This window comes from Pongo pygmaeus, chromosome 5 (genome assembly GCF_028885625.2).
Source record: "Pongo pygmaeus isolate AG05252 chromosome 5, NHGRI_mPonPyg2-v2.0_pri, whole genome shotgun sequence".
Taxonomy (NCBI): domain Eukaryota; kingdom Metazoa; phylum Chordata; class Mammalia; order Primates; family Hominidae; genus Pongo; species Pongo pygmaeus.
Window position 1 is genome coordinate 106,181,299 of NC_072378.2, and position 12,195 is coordinate 106,193,493.

Consider the following 12,195-nt stretch of genomic DNA (forward strand, 5'->3'; position numbering starts at 1 on the left):
AAATAAAGTCGCTGGGTGCGGTGGCTCACGCCTGTAATCACAGCACTTTAGGAGGCTGAGGCAGGCAGATCACCTGAGGTCAGGCGTTCGTGACCAGCCTGACCAACATGGAGAAACCCCGTCTCTACTAAAAATACCAAATTAGCCAGGCGTGGTGGTGCATGCCTGTATTCCCAGCTACTCGGGAGGTTGAGGCAGGAGAATTGCTTGAACCTGGGAGACAGAGGTTGTGGTGAACAGAGATCATGCCATTGCACCCCAGCCTGGGCAACAAGAGCGAAACTCCGTCTCAAAAATAAAAATAAAGTCAAAATACTGAACACAGTAAGCATTAAATACCAAAGATTTTTTTAAAAAGCTTTGAAAGAAATATGGAACTGGCACTTATGAAGTGCCAACTGCAGCTTAATCTCAGACCAATTAAGCTCTTCTTAAAAACTTTTCAGTTTCAAATATTTTAAATAAACAACTTGATATAATTTGCATACCATAAAATTTACCCCTTTTAAAGTATACAACTTAGTAGTTTTCAGTATATTCAGAGTTCAGAACATTTTCAGCATCCCAAAAAGAAACCTGTAACTATTAATAGTCACTTCCCATTCCCCCTTGCCCCAGCCCCTGAAAAATCACTACTTTCTATCTCTATAGTTTGCCTATTCCAGACATTTCATATAAATGAAGTAATATAATACGTGGTTCTTTTGCATCTGGGTTTGTTTTTCGCTTGGCATAATATTTTTGATGTCCATTCATGTTGTAGTATGTATCAGAACTTCATTTGCTTTTACGGCTGAATAATATTCCATTATGTGGAGTTACCAGATTTTTGTTCTCTCAGTTGACTGACATTTAAGTAGTTTCTGCTTTTTATCTATTATAAATAATGCTACTATGAACATTTGTAAACAAATTTTTGTGTGGACATATGTTTTCAGTTCTCTTGGGTATGTACCTAGGAGTAGAACTACTGGGTCATTAGGTAACTCTGTTTAACTGATATATGGTAACTGTTTTGAGGAACTGCCATACTGATTTCCAAAGTGAGTGTACTACCTTACATTTCCACCAGCAATGTATTTGGATTCCAATTAGTCCACATCCTTGCCAATGCTTGCTACTACTGGTCTTTTTAATTATAACCATTATGGCAGGTATCAAGTAGTATCTCATTGTGGTTTTGATTTGCATTTCCTTAATGACTATGCTGAGCATCTTCTCATGTGCTCACTGGCCATTTGTGCATCTTTGCAGAAATGCCTATGAAATCACTTTCCCTTTTAAACCAGCTGTCTTTTTATTGTTGAGTTATAAGAGTTCTTTATAAATTCTGAATACAAACTCCTTATCTATGATTCACATATTTTCTCCCATTCTGTACACTGCTTCTTAAGCAACTCCTTTTTTTTAACTCACCCAGAATCCCACCTTACAATAAAATATTTTATACTCAGAAATGTGTATCAAAACCTTATGTCTATAAAGCAAGGAAACACATCCAGAATTACAGTTCAGCTTGGTATTTTTCTATTACTAGACCTGTTTGAATCCAATCTACTGGCAATCTATTGATTCTGCTTAAACCATCCTAACTATATATTTTTTAAAAATTAGTTATTTCTTCTTACACCCCTGTCCAAAAAGACTGTGACAGGCTTTAGGCCTTCCTTACTCTAATCTTCAACTCCAATGTGAGGGAAGACTCGCAGTATATTAGAAATGGTGTGAGAGAAAATTTTGAATCCAGTAAGTCCAGCACAATTTCACAGATGATAACTAAGGCCCAGATTGTTATATGTTTAATTAATAACCAAGACCAGAATCTTGGTCTTCCGATTCAAAGTCCCCAATTGGTTCAATAGTTGCTGCCACAAAACTTTATCTTCATGTGAAGAATACTACTCTGACATAGTCCTCTCATATATGAAGCAATTATTCTGTCAATGCTTAAAAAAGTGTCTTTCTACCATCAAGTATCAAGCAAGAACGTGACAGCTAAATACAATGATTCTTCATGCATACTTAAAATTTTACTTTGCTGCCTTGTCATGAAATCTCAAGCACCTAGCATGGTGCATGCATAGCATATGCTCTTGAATCAAAGAATGGATAGAACACTACGAACATAATTTCTCCTAAAAGTAAACTGGAAAAAGAAACATGATTGTGCCAGTTATCAACTGTATGACTCTCTTCTCCAAATTCACCCTTCAATATATGCACTGCTATATGGACACAAATCCTTTAAGCATCTCTACTGCAACAACTATCTTAAGATTTCTCAGCAGAAAATGCTAAAAGAAGTTGTAGGAGAAATGGTTCTGCCCAATGTCCAGATACACAAGCTTGCAGCAGGAGCCTGGCCCGGGGATAACCAGCCCTCTCAAGACAGAATCTAGCACTCCAAAGGCTTCCTGCTTGCATAGGCACACTAATGGGCCCTTGCCCTTATCAGCATCTCAATTTGCTTGCTCTGGAGGCCTGCATGGGCTGCCCATCTGTGGTTTCCCACCCAGCTGCCACTCCCTCTGCACAACCATGCCACATGTTGCTGATCACTTGCATTCCAGGTTGCCCTGACTGCCAATGGACTACAGACCAACTCTGGCCTGGCGAGAAGAGAGAACTTTTCTACTAATTCAATGAGCTGAATATACCTCCTCCAATGAAGTCTGAGCCCTAGCCTTTGCAGGTGGGACCCCTTACAAGTTTGGTCTTCCTCTCTCAGCCCTAGGGTAAAATATATAGTTTTCTTATATCTTATAGTCACTCTTTTATCAGAGTTTATTAATTCTTTACATAAAATTTAGCCTGTTTAACCCACTGATTAGACCTAAATACAACTATGTTTAAAAGGAAGACACGATAAAAAAAAAATCGGTATTAATTGATATTAACTTTAATCTTCTTATAGAAACACTATATTCTTATATTAAAAAGGTGTCTTCCCAGCAATAGCTAAAAACATCCTAATCAGAGAGAGAGAGAGGGAGGGAGGGAGAAAGAGATAGGGAGGGAGGGAGAGAGAGATAGGGAGGGAGGGAGGGAGGGGGAGAGAGGGAGGGAGGGAGAGAGGGAGGGGGCAGAGAGGTAGGGAGGGAGGGACAGGGAGGGAAGGAGGGGGAGAGAGGGAGAGAGGGGGGAGAGGGAGAGGGAGGGAGGGAGGGGGAGAGAGGGAGGGGGAGAGAGGGAGGGAGGGAGAGGGAGAGGAAGGGGAGAGGGAGAGAGGGAGGGAGAGAGGGAGGGGGAGAGGGATGGAGGGAGGGGGAGAAGGAGGGAGTGAGGGGGAGAGAGGGAGGGAGGGAAGGAGGGAAAGAGAGGGAGGGAGGGAGGGGAAGAGAGGGAGGGAGGGAGGGGGAGAGAGGGAGGGAGGGAAGGAGGGAAAGAGAGGGAGGGAGGGAGGGGAAGAGAGGGAGGGAGGGGGAGAGAGGGGGAGGGAGGGGGAGAGAGGGAGGGAGGGGGAGAGAGGGAGGGAGGGAGGGGGAGAGAGGGAGGGAGGGAGGGGGAGAGAGGGAGGGAGGGAGGGGGAGGGGGCAGAGAGGGAGGGAGGGTAAGGGGGGGAGAGGGAGGGAGGGAGGAAGGGAGGGAGGGTGAGAGAGGGAGGGAAAGGGAGAGAGGGAGGGAGGCAGAGAGAGGGAAGGAGGGAGAGAGGGAGGGAGAGAGGTGGGGAGGAAGGGAGGGAGAGAGAGGGAGGGAGGGGGAGAGAGGGATGGAGGGAGAGAGAGAGGGAGAGAGGGAGGGGGGAAGAGGAGGGGGGGAGAGAGGGGGGGAGGGGAAGAGGGGAGAGGGAGGGAGGGGGAGAGAGAGGGAGGGAGGAAAGGGGAGAGAGAGGGAGTGAGGGAGGGGGGAGAGAGGGGGAGAGAGGAAGGGAGGGGGAGGGGGGAGAGGGAGGGAGGAAGGGGGGAGGGGGAGAGAGAAAAAGAGAAAGAGAGAGAAAGAAAGAAAGAAGAAAAGGAGAGAAAATCAGTGTTGAGATTGAAGGAATAACCAAGTGTCTTTCACAATGGATTTTTTTTTCCTTTTAAAAAGAGACACAGTCTCACTCTGTCACCCCAGCTGGAGTGCAGTGGCGAGATCTCTGCTCACTGCAACCTCCACCTCCCAGGTTCAAGAGATTCTCCCACCTCAGCCTCCCAAGTAGCTGGGATTATAGGCACGCATCATCACGCCCGGCTAATTTTTGTATTTTTAGTAAAGATGAGATTTCACCATGTTGGCCAGGCTGGTCTTGGACTTCTGACCTCAAGTGATCCATCCACCTTGGCCTCCCAAAGTGCTGGATTACAGGCATGAGCCACCATGCAGAGCCAAACAAAACAAAGACTAAGTAGGAGAAAATTAAAACTAGAAGTCACTCAGCTTATTCACATTGGGACGAAGATAACGTATATACTTCTCGCCAGAGCTACAAGCAATATTACTGATGTTAGTTTCTTTTTATAAAACTTAACATTTAAGAAGGTTATCAAATCAAAAGCATAAAACTGAAGGACTGTTCTGCAGAAATATTCAATCAATTTAAAAAAAAAAAAGATTAAAAATACCATTCCTCAAAAATCCTGATGGTCATCCATTTTTCCTCTCTCTCTGCTGAATTAAGCTTTTATATTGGTCTTGCAAATTTATAAAACACCTGGAAAATTTTTTTTTTTTTTTTTTTAATTTCAGAGCTCTCTAAAATGCGTAAGACACCGAGTTAATTTGTATTCTTTGTTACTCACATGGACAAACTGCAGGAAAAAGTGATAACTTTAAAGGATTTACCTATTCTTCCACTTAAGCTTTACGGGAGGTAAAAACTCAAGGCAAAATAATTCTTATGCCACAAATCATATGTCTAAAATCCCCCACAGGAGACATGGAGGACATATAAGGAGAGTGTAGGGATTGCTACTCAGGCTCAATTCAGCTGGCGAGGACCCTCATGCAGGCAACCGGTGAAATGGTCTCCACATGCATACACTATTCACCTCCTGGTCTTTAACATCTAAGAAGCCAAAGGAGAGCAGAGTTACAGCATTTCAAATAAATGTCGGATTGTGACAGCACATAGAAGACACACTGTAAGCTTGTCTTTGGAAGGAAAAGCAAATGGCTGAAAATCAATACAGAAGGGAACCCACTCTTCACAAAATTTTCCATCTGTCAACAGTATTATTCAAATCAGTACTACATGTGATCATGTAATAACCGTATGGTTTTAATCAGAGGCTTTCAAGAAGATATGTAACAGAAAACACATTCAAATATAGACCTATATGAATTAATTTCTTCATACGTAATATGTTAAACATCTCTGTAAGACAAAACAGGAGAAAAATAAAAATGAACAAGTAGTAATTACTGGTAGGCTGCCAAAAGCAGGTGTTCAGTAAGTGACCTGTATCTTCAAACTCATCTGCCTTATGAGCCAGGTCAAATTAAGAGAATCAGTCCTTGAAAATTCATCATGAACACAGAAGTAGGTGGGCCCAGTGGGCTAGCCTCTGCGTCAGGGCTGAGCAGTGCCAGTCCTGAAGGAAGTTCATCCTTCATCCTGTCCATAAACACACATCTTGGCAGAAGGTTTCTACCCAGGGAAATCTGTGGTTTCAGTGAATCACAAAAGCAATAAAATCCAAATTCCTGGACAATTTTGACCTGGACGGTAACTGTCTGAAAATTAACTGAGAGAAGACATTTACTCGTTCACCCTACAAAGTAAGTGCCACAGTCTTAGAAAATTGGCATCAAGAACAGTAATCAATATATATTTAGAATGCAATTACTTCTCTCCGTGTTCACCACTACCACTTTCACCTCTCCGAGACAACACAATAGCCTCCTACTTGGTCACTGTCCTATGTTTATCCCCTGTGCACAGCATCCAGAAAGCTCTTTTAAAGCATAAATCATCAACGAGTAAATTTTCAAAAATTTTCTAATGGGCCATAAAACATAATGCTTTACGATGCACTTTAATGATATGGTTATTTTAAGTTATGTACTAAAATCATTTTTAAAAATATGCAACCCACTGCATCTCCTTACTGCCTGCATCTGGGGCAGACTGCTCCCTGACCAAACTCTACATGCAGGCAACCATAAATAATGTCAGTAACAAAATACCTCTTCCTCTAGAAGCAGATTCCTACTAGGCCCACTCCACCCCCTTGGAATGCTATTGCTGCATTTCTCTGAGATCTCACTGTCTACCTTACTAACTTACTAAGTTACTACCTACCTTACTTACTAAGCTCTAAGTCATGCTATTTTTCTTTTCGGTCCCTAGTAAATACCAAACTTGTTCCCACTTCAGTTTTAACAGCCTAGAATCCCCACTTTCTAATCTTTATATAACTGCTTCTCATCATTCAAGTCTCTATATATACTGTGTTACCCCCTCAGAAAGATTTCTTTCATAATCCTAGGTAAGACAGCCCCACTTTCCAATCATTCCCTATACCATCACTCTATTTTATTCCAAATACTTACCGTTACTTCAAATTATGCAATTTACATGTTTAATTATGTACTGTCGCTCTCCCTCAACCAAAATATAAGTCCCACGAGGGCAAAGACTTTATCTTCAGCCCTAGAAAGTTCTACGTACTTCGGCCCTAGAAAGTTAATGTACTATGAGTATGCACATAGTACATACTCAACGAATGTTTGTTAATCACTAATAGCTACATGAATGACTAGGCAATGGGGACAATAAAAACAAGGGAATAGCAAACATAGTGTGGCATAGTGGAAAAAGTAGACAGTCTGGAGCCACACTGCTTGGGTTTGTTTCCCAGCTTTGTCATTTATTTAATAGTTGTGTGAGTTTTAGCAAGACACTTATTGTGCCTGACACAAATTAAGTGCTACGTAAGTGTTTCCTATTATCATTATCTTTTAGGCTGCCTCAGATTCAACAAGAGATGGCACTGAGCTTCTAGATTCTACCAGGTAAGAAGTGTCAGGACCAGTATGGAAAAGTGGTCCTGCCAAAACCCCATCATTACAGAACTGCTGGACTGTTCAGTCTGGCTCAGAGCCAGGGAGTCTGCATCACTCACATCAAATTCTATGTGAATGTTGCCTGTTGGAGTTATGCAATTGAGCAGCCTTTGCCAGCCATAGTTGGGAGAACAAAAGCCCTAACACAGTACAGCTGCAATATTTACAACCAAATACCCTCTATGTCCCTTTTGCTTCCTCCAACTTTTTCAACCACCATATAAGGTTCTATCTTCTCACCCTGTGGGCACAATTTAGTTGCCATTTACCTCCCATCATTTTCACTGCATTCATCTCCAGCCATATCATGTAACGGTGGGAATAAGAATGGTGGTCCAAGAACATCTGGGTCAACATCTGAGGAGTCCTCCAGTCTTGACAAGCAAGTCTGAGTTCCAACTCTATCCCTTAAGACCTAGATAACCATTCCTTTCCAACCCCTTCTTCTTCTAACATGTCTTAATATAGTAGGGGAGAGGACATAAGCATGATGGGGGAAGGGGTTCTTGTTAATCTGAAAAGATGAGAGGTTCACAATTGCTACACCTTATTACAGCATAGCTTTATAAACGGAGTCAGTAAAAACTAGCTACCTCATGAAAACTGTAAATCGTTAAAAACTACTGCTTGGAAATTTAAAGAAAATTAATCTTATTAAGTATTGAGAAAAGCAGACTATAAATTCTAATTTCAACATCACCAGCCAATAAACCATGACTGTAAGTTACAACATCTTTAAACGTATTCCAAGAGTCAATCCCAGTAACTGCCTTCATTTTTAAGTAGACAGGATTCAATTATCGTATTCTAACGAATTAAGAATAACTTATTTCAAATGTATTTTTAAGCTGGGTAATAAAAGATTCAAAATTCAAAAATTTCATAATGTAAAAAACAAATTATTCTGTTGTTCTATGTGCTTATATTAAAATTTCTAATAATAATGATCTTCAACTATACTCCCATTTTCCCTTCATCCATGATGATCTTTAAAGCAGCTTGTCAAAAAGAGATTTACAGAGCTACAGCACAGTGGTAGGCCAGGACTAATTATCTAAATGTATTCCTGTTACAGTCATCTATAGATTTCTAACCAATAACCTCCTGTTCTATTACTTTTTAAAACTACTGTATATTAAGAAAATGTTACTTCTCTTGGCCAAAATTAGTTTATTACTTTCCTAGATGCAGAGGGCCAGAAACAAATTTAATATGCAATTGAGTTCATTTTTACTTCACTCAGAAAGCAAGCCAAAGTCATAAGGTAAAAACAAAAATATTTTAATTTTTGAAAGACTGACAAAGAAAAAGATACCCCCATTATGTTCACTGTAATCTTTCCAACATTTATTATGTAGGTAATTCTCTCTTTAATACAAATCCTTTATGCTTCCGGAGAGAAAATGTAAAGTAGAAAACACTATTAATCTGTTAATGATTATCCACTGACAAATAACAAAAGCTTTCAAAACAAAGGGGCCACCAATGGTCACTGGAGATGCAGTATGTAATGCAACATTTCTTAACTTTTGCTTCTCACCAGGATAGGATCACCTGAAGAGCTTTTAAAAAATACTAATGTGCAGGACCCACTCCAGACCAATTACCTGATTCCTTGGCATCTGTACTTTTGAAAGCTCCCCAGATGATTCTAATATATAGCCAGCGTTAACAACCTCCAGATGTAACAAAAAATACAGTAATGCCTCATTTAACGATGGGGATAGATTCTGAGAAATGCATCACGCAATTTCATCATGCGAACATCATAGAATGTACTTAGAAAACCTAGAGAGTACAGATTACTATACGACTAGGCTATATGGTATAACCTATTGCTCCTAGGCTATAAACCTATATGTATGTGCAAACCAGGAAAAGGTACAGTAAAAATACCATATAAAATATTTTTAAAAGGCACCCCTGTATAGTGCACGTACCATCAATGGAGCTTGCAGGGCTGACTCTGGGTGAGTCAACGAGTGAGTGGTGAGTGAATGCGAAGGCCTAGGAGATTACTATACTCTACTGTAGACTTTGTCAACACTGTACATTTAAGTTACATTGAATTTATTTAAAAATTAACCTAAGCTTACTATAGCTTTTTCACTTTATAAACGTTTTCATTTTAACTTTTGAGTCTTTTGTAATAACACTTAGCTTAAAACAAACACGTACAGCCGCACAAAAACATTCTTTTTTATATCCTTATTCTATGAAACTTTTTATTTAAAAATATATTTTTTTAACTTAAGACTTTTTGTTAAAAACTAAGACACAAATACACACATTAGCCTAGGCCTACACGGTGGGAGGATCATCAATATCACTGTCTTCCACCTCCACATCTTGTCCCACTGGAAAGACTTTAGGGGCAATAACATGAGTGAAGCTGTCATCTCCTATGAAAACGATGCCTTCCAGAATACCTCTTGAAGGACCTTCCTATTTTACAGCTAACTTTTTCTAATAAGTAGAAGGTGAACACTCTAAAATAATCATAAAAAGTAAATAGTAACATAGTCGTTTATCATTATTACTGTACATAATTATATGTGCTAGACATTTATCCAACTGGCAGCACAATACATTTATGACAGTATCAGCACAAACCTATGAGTAATGCATTGTGCTATGATGGTACAAGGGCTACCAGGTTACTAGGCCATACGAATTTTTCAGTTCCATTATAATCTTAAGGGACCACTATCATACGTGCAGTCCACTGTTGACTGAAACATCATAATGCAGAGCATGATTGTACATTCACTTCAGAATCAGGGATCTAGGTTCAAATTCTGGTTCCACCTCTTGGTAGTTCTGTGAACTCATTTCCTCATTTTCAAAGATGCTAATATTTATCTAATTCTTGTGAGGAATCACTAAGATTATGCATGTGAAAGTCTCTAGGCCTGGGATATCACAGGAATTTAGTAAGCCTAATAAGCTCCATTCAATTTCAAATCTACCTAATCTGTACATGGTAGCTACATGGAAAATACCTCTATAAAGAAGTTCCCAATTTGCAAACAGTTCATATTGTGAATCTGGAGTTTAAAACAGGAGATAGAAAAAACAGCATGCTCAAACAAGTTTTTATTTTGTAAGACCTGTGTAGAGTGAAATCTATCAAACCCCTTGCTCCCATTATGCACTTAATTGAATAACAGGAGCTGTAGAGAATTAAAAAGCAAAAACCAAAATAAAACAAGTATACAACAGATTCTTCCTTTCACTTAACATGTAGTTGGGGAAGCCAAATTGACACAAGTTATGACAATTTCTAATAAGTCTGATGAATCCTTTATTTTGCACTTGTAATGCTTGATGGCTCAAGTCCTTCCCACCCACCCCCACTCCCCATCTCCTCAAACGGCAGAGATCACCAAGTAATAGACATTATACTTAAGTAAAAAGCATATCAGAAGTTTAGGCTGGGCTGAGCATGGTGGAGCATGCCTGTAATCCTAGCACTTTGAGAGTCCCATGCGGGAGGACTGCTTGAGCCCAGGAGTTTGAGACCAGCCTGGGCAACATAGGTAGATCCCGTCTCTACCAAAAAATATATATATATATATTAGCCAAGCATTGGTGGTGTATGCCAGTAGTACCAGCTACTTGGGAGACTGATATGGGAAGATTGATTGCCTGAACCCAGGAGGTCAAGGCTGCAGTGAGCCATGATCTTACCACTGCATCTCAGCCTGGGTGACAGAGCAAGGAGGCCCTGAATCAAAAAAAAAGGCTAGTCAAAAGTGCTATTAAAAACAAACAATACTAGAGTGAGAAATAGGGAAAAGCTGTTGGTTCTCATTACAGTGGGACCAGTGATGACCTTTATCAATAACTTACACACCTGCAAAGAATTTAGCAATTTAAAAAACCCTAGGATTTTATAGGATTTAATTTTCGCACAACTTACTGATACAGCTCTCCTCATTGTAGAGAGGAGAAAATTGCAGCTCAAAGCAGCTACACGACATGCCCAGGGTCATCAGGCTAGTAGCTGCTACTGGGTGATACCATGACACAGAAGATTTTTAGTTACATTTCTATAAATAAAACAGCTTGTTTGCTAACACTCAATGTTCAGCCAATTGAAGATAACTTATCACTGAGATCTGGGAAACTATTAATGAATGGCATATTCATATTATCAAAAATTCCAGGGTTCTATGCTTCAAAAATTATGGTAACATCTGGTATAGTAATTCAACAAATCTCATCTCCTGTAGTATTTAGAGATGACAGAACAGCACAGCTAGCAGTAGCTGCTACTACAGAAATAAATATTACTTGTTTCAACATGTTCATTAAGCCATAATCCTTCAACGAGTACATGAAGAAAGGCATTGTGATAATCAATTGAAAATATTACTCAATTAGGAACTATTCTTTAAAAGAAGACAGGACAATAATGAGTGAAACTGAAAAATCTCATCTTGGTTCAACTTTTAGCTACTGGGACTGTTTAAAAAGTATTTTCCTCAAAACTGTTACATAACAACTAATTCATTGCAAAACAAAGTTAGTTGAAAACTATATACATTTCTCAAAACATATAGCCCACCCAGAATTTTATAAATTATACTTTATTACCTATAATTAGCTTATTGTGGACTAAATATTATTGTTTTAAATGTATCCCATAACTTTTAGGGATACGTGATATACATAGTGTATCCTGTAAGGTCCAAAACTTCAATCAGGATTTCCAGGAATCCTAACAGTAAAAATAAGAATAAAGTTATTAAAATTTCAAATTATCCTCCCAGTGTTTCTCAAATTTTTTCATTTACAGCTCAAATATCTGAATTGCATTACTCTATTGAGTACTAACACCTGAAAATAAATAATGCTAAAAATACTGGTGAGAATGAGCTGTATTGTCATTGTTGTATTGCTGTATTGTTAAGCATTTCCCCTTTCAACAAGTCCATGAAGTTGTCTTCCTTCTCTTCTCACTTCCTATATTTCCCCTCATCACCTTGTCTCTTCTGCTCCTTTCTTACATTCTAGATGGACAAATATTAATCCTTTTTCATCTTTCAAAAAATATGTAAAAGAGTTATAGAGTTTTTTAAATCTTACATAACAATAATGACTTTTAAATACATGAAAAGTACATGCAGGTTAAAGTACCTGTGGAACAAAATCTAAGCATTAACAAAAACAAGAAGATCGTTTAAGAAAAAATAGCTGCAAAAG

At 39.3% G+C, this 12,195-nt stretch overlaps 1 protein-coding gene across 3 annotated transcripts in view; it reads right to left on the reverse strand.

The window, feature by feature from the left end:
* ATG5 (autophagy related 5) overlaps positions 1 to 12,195 on the reverse strand; it is a 139,424-nt gene that overhangs the window by 59,714 nt on the left and 67,515 nt on the right. The gene's annotated exons all lie outside the window — the stretch shown is intronic.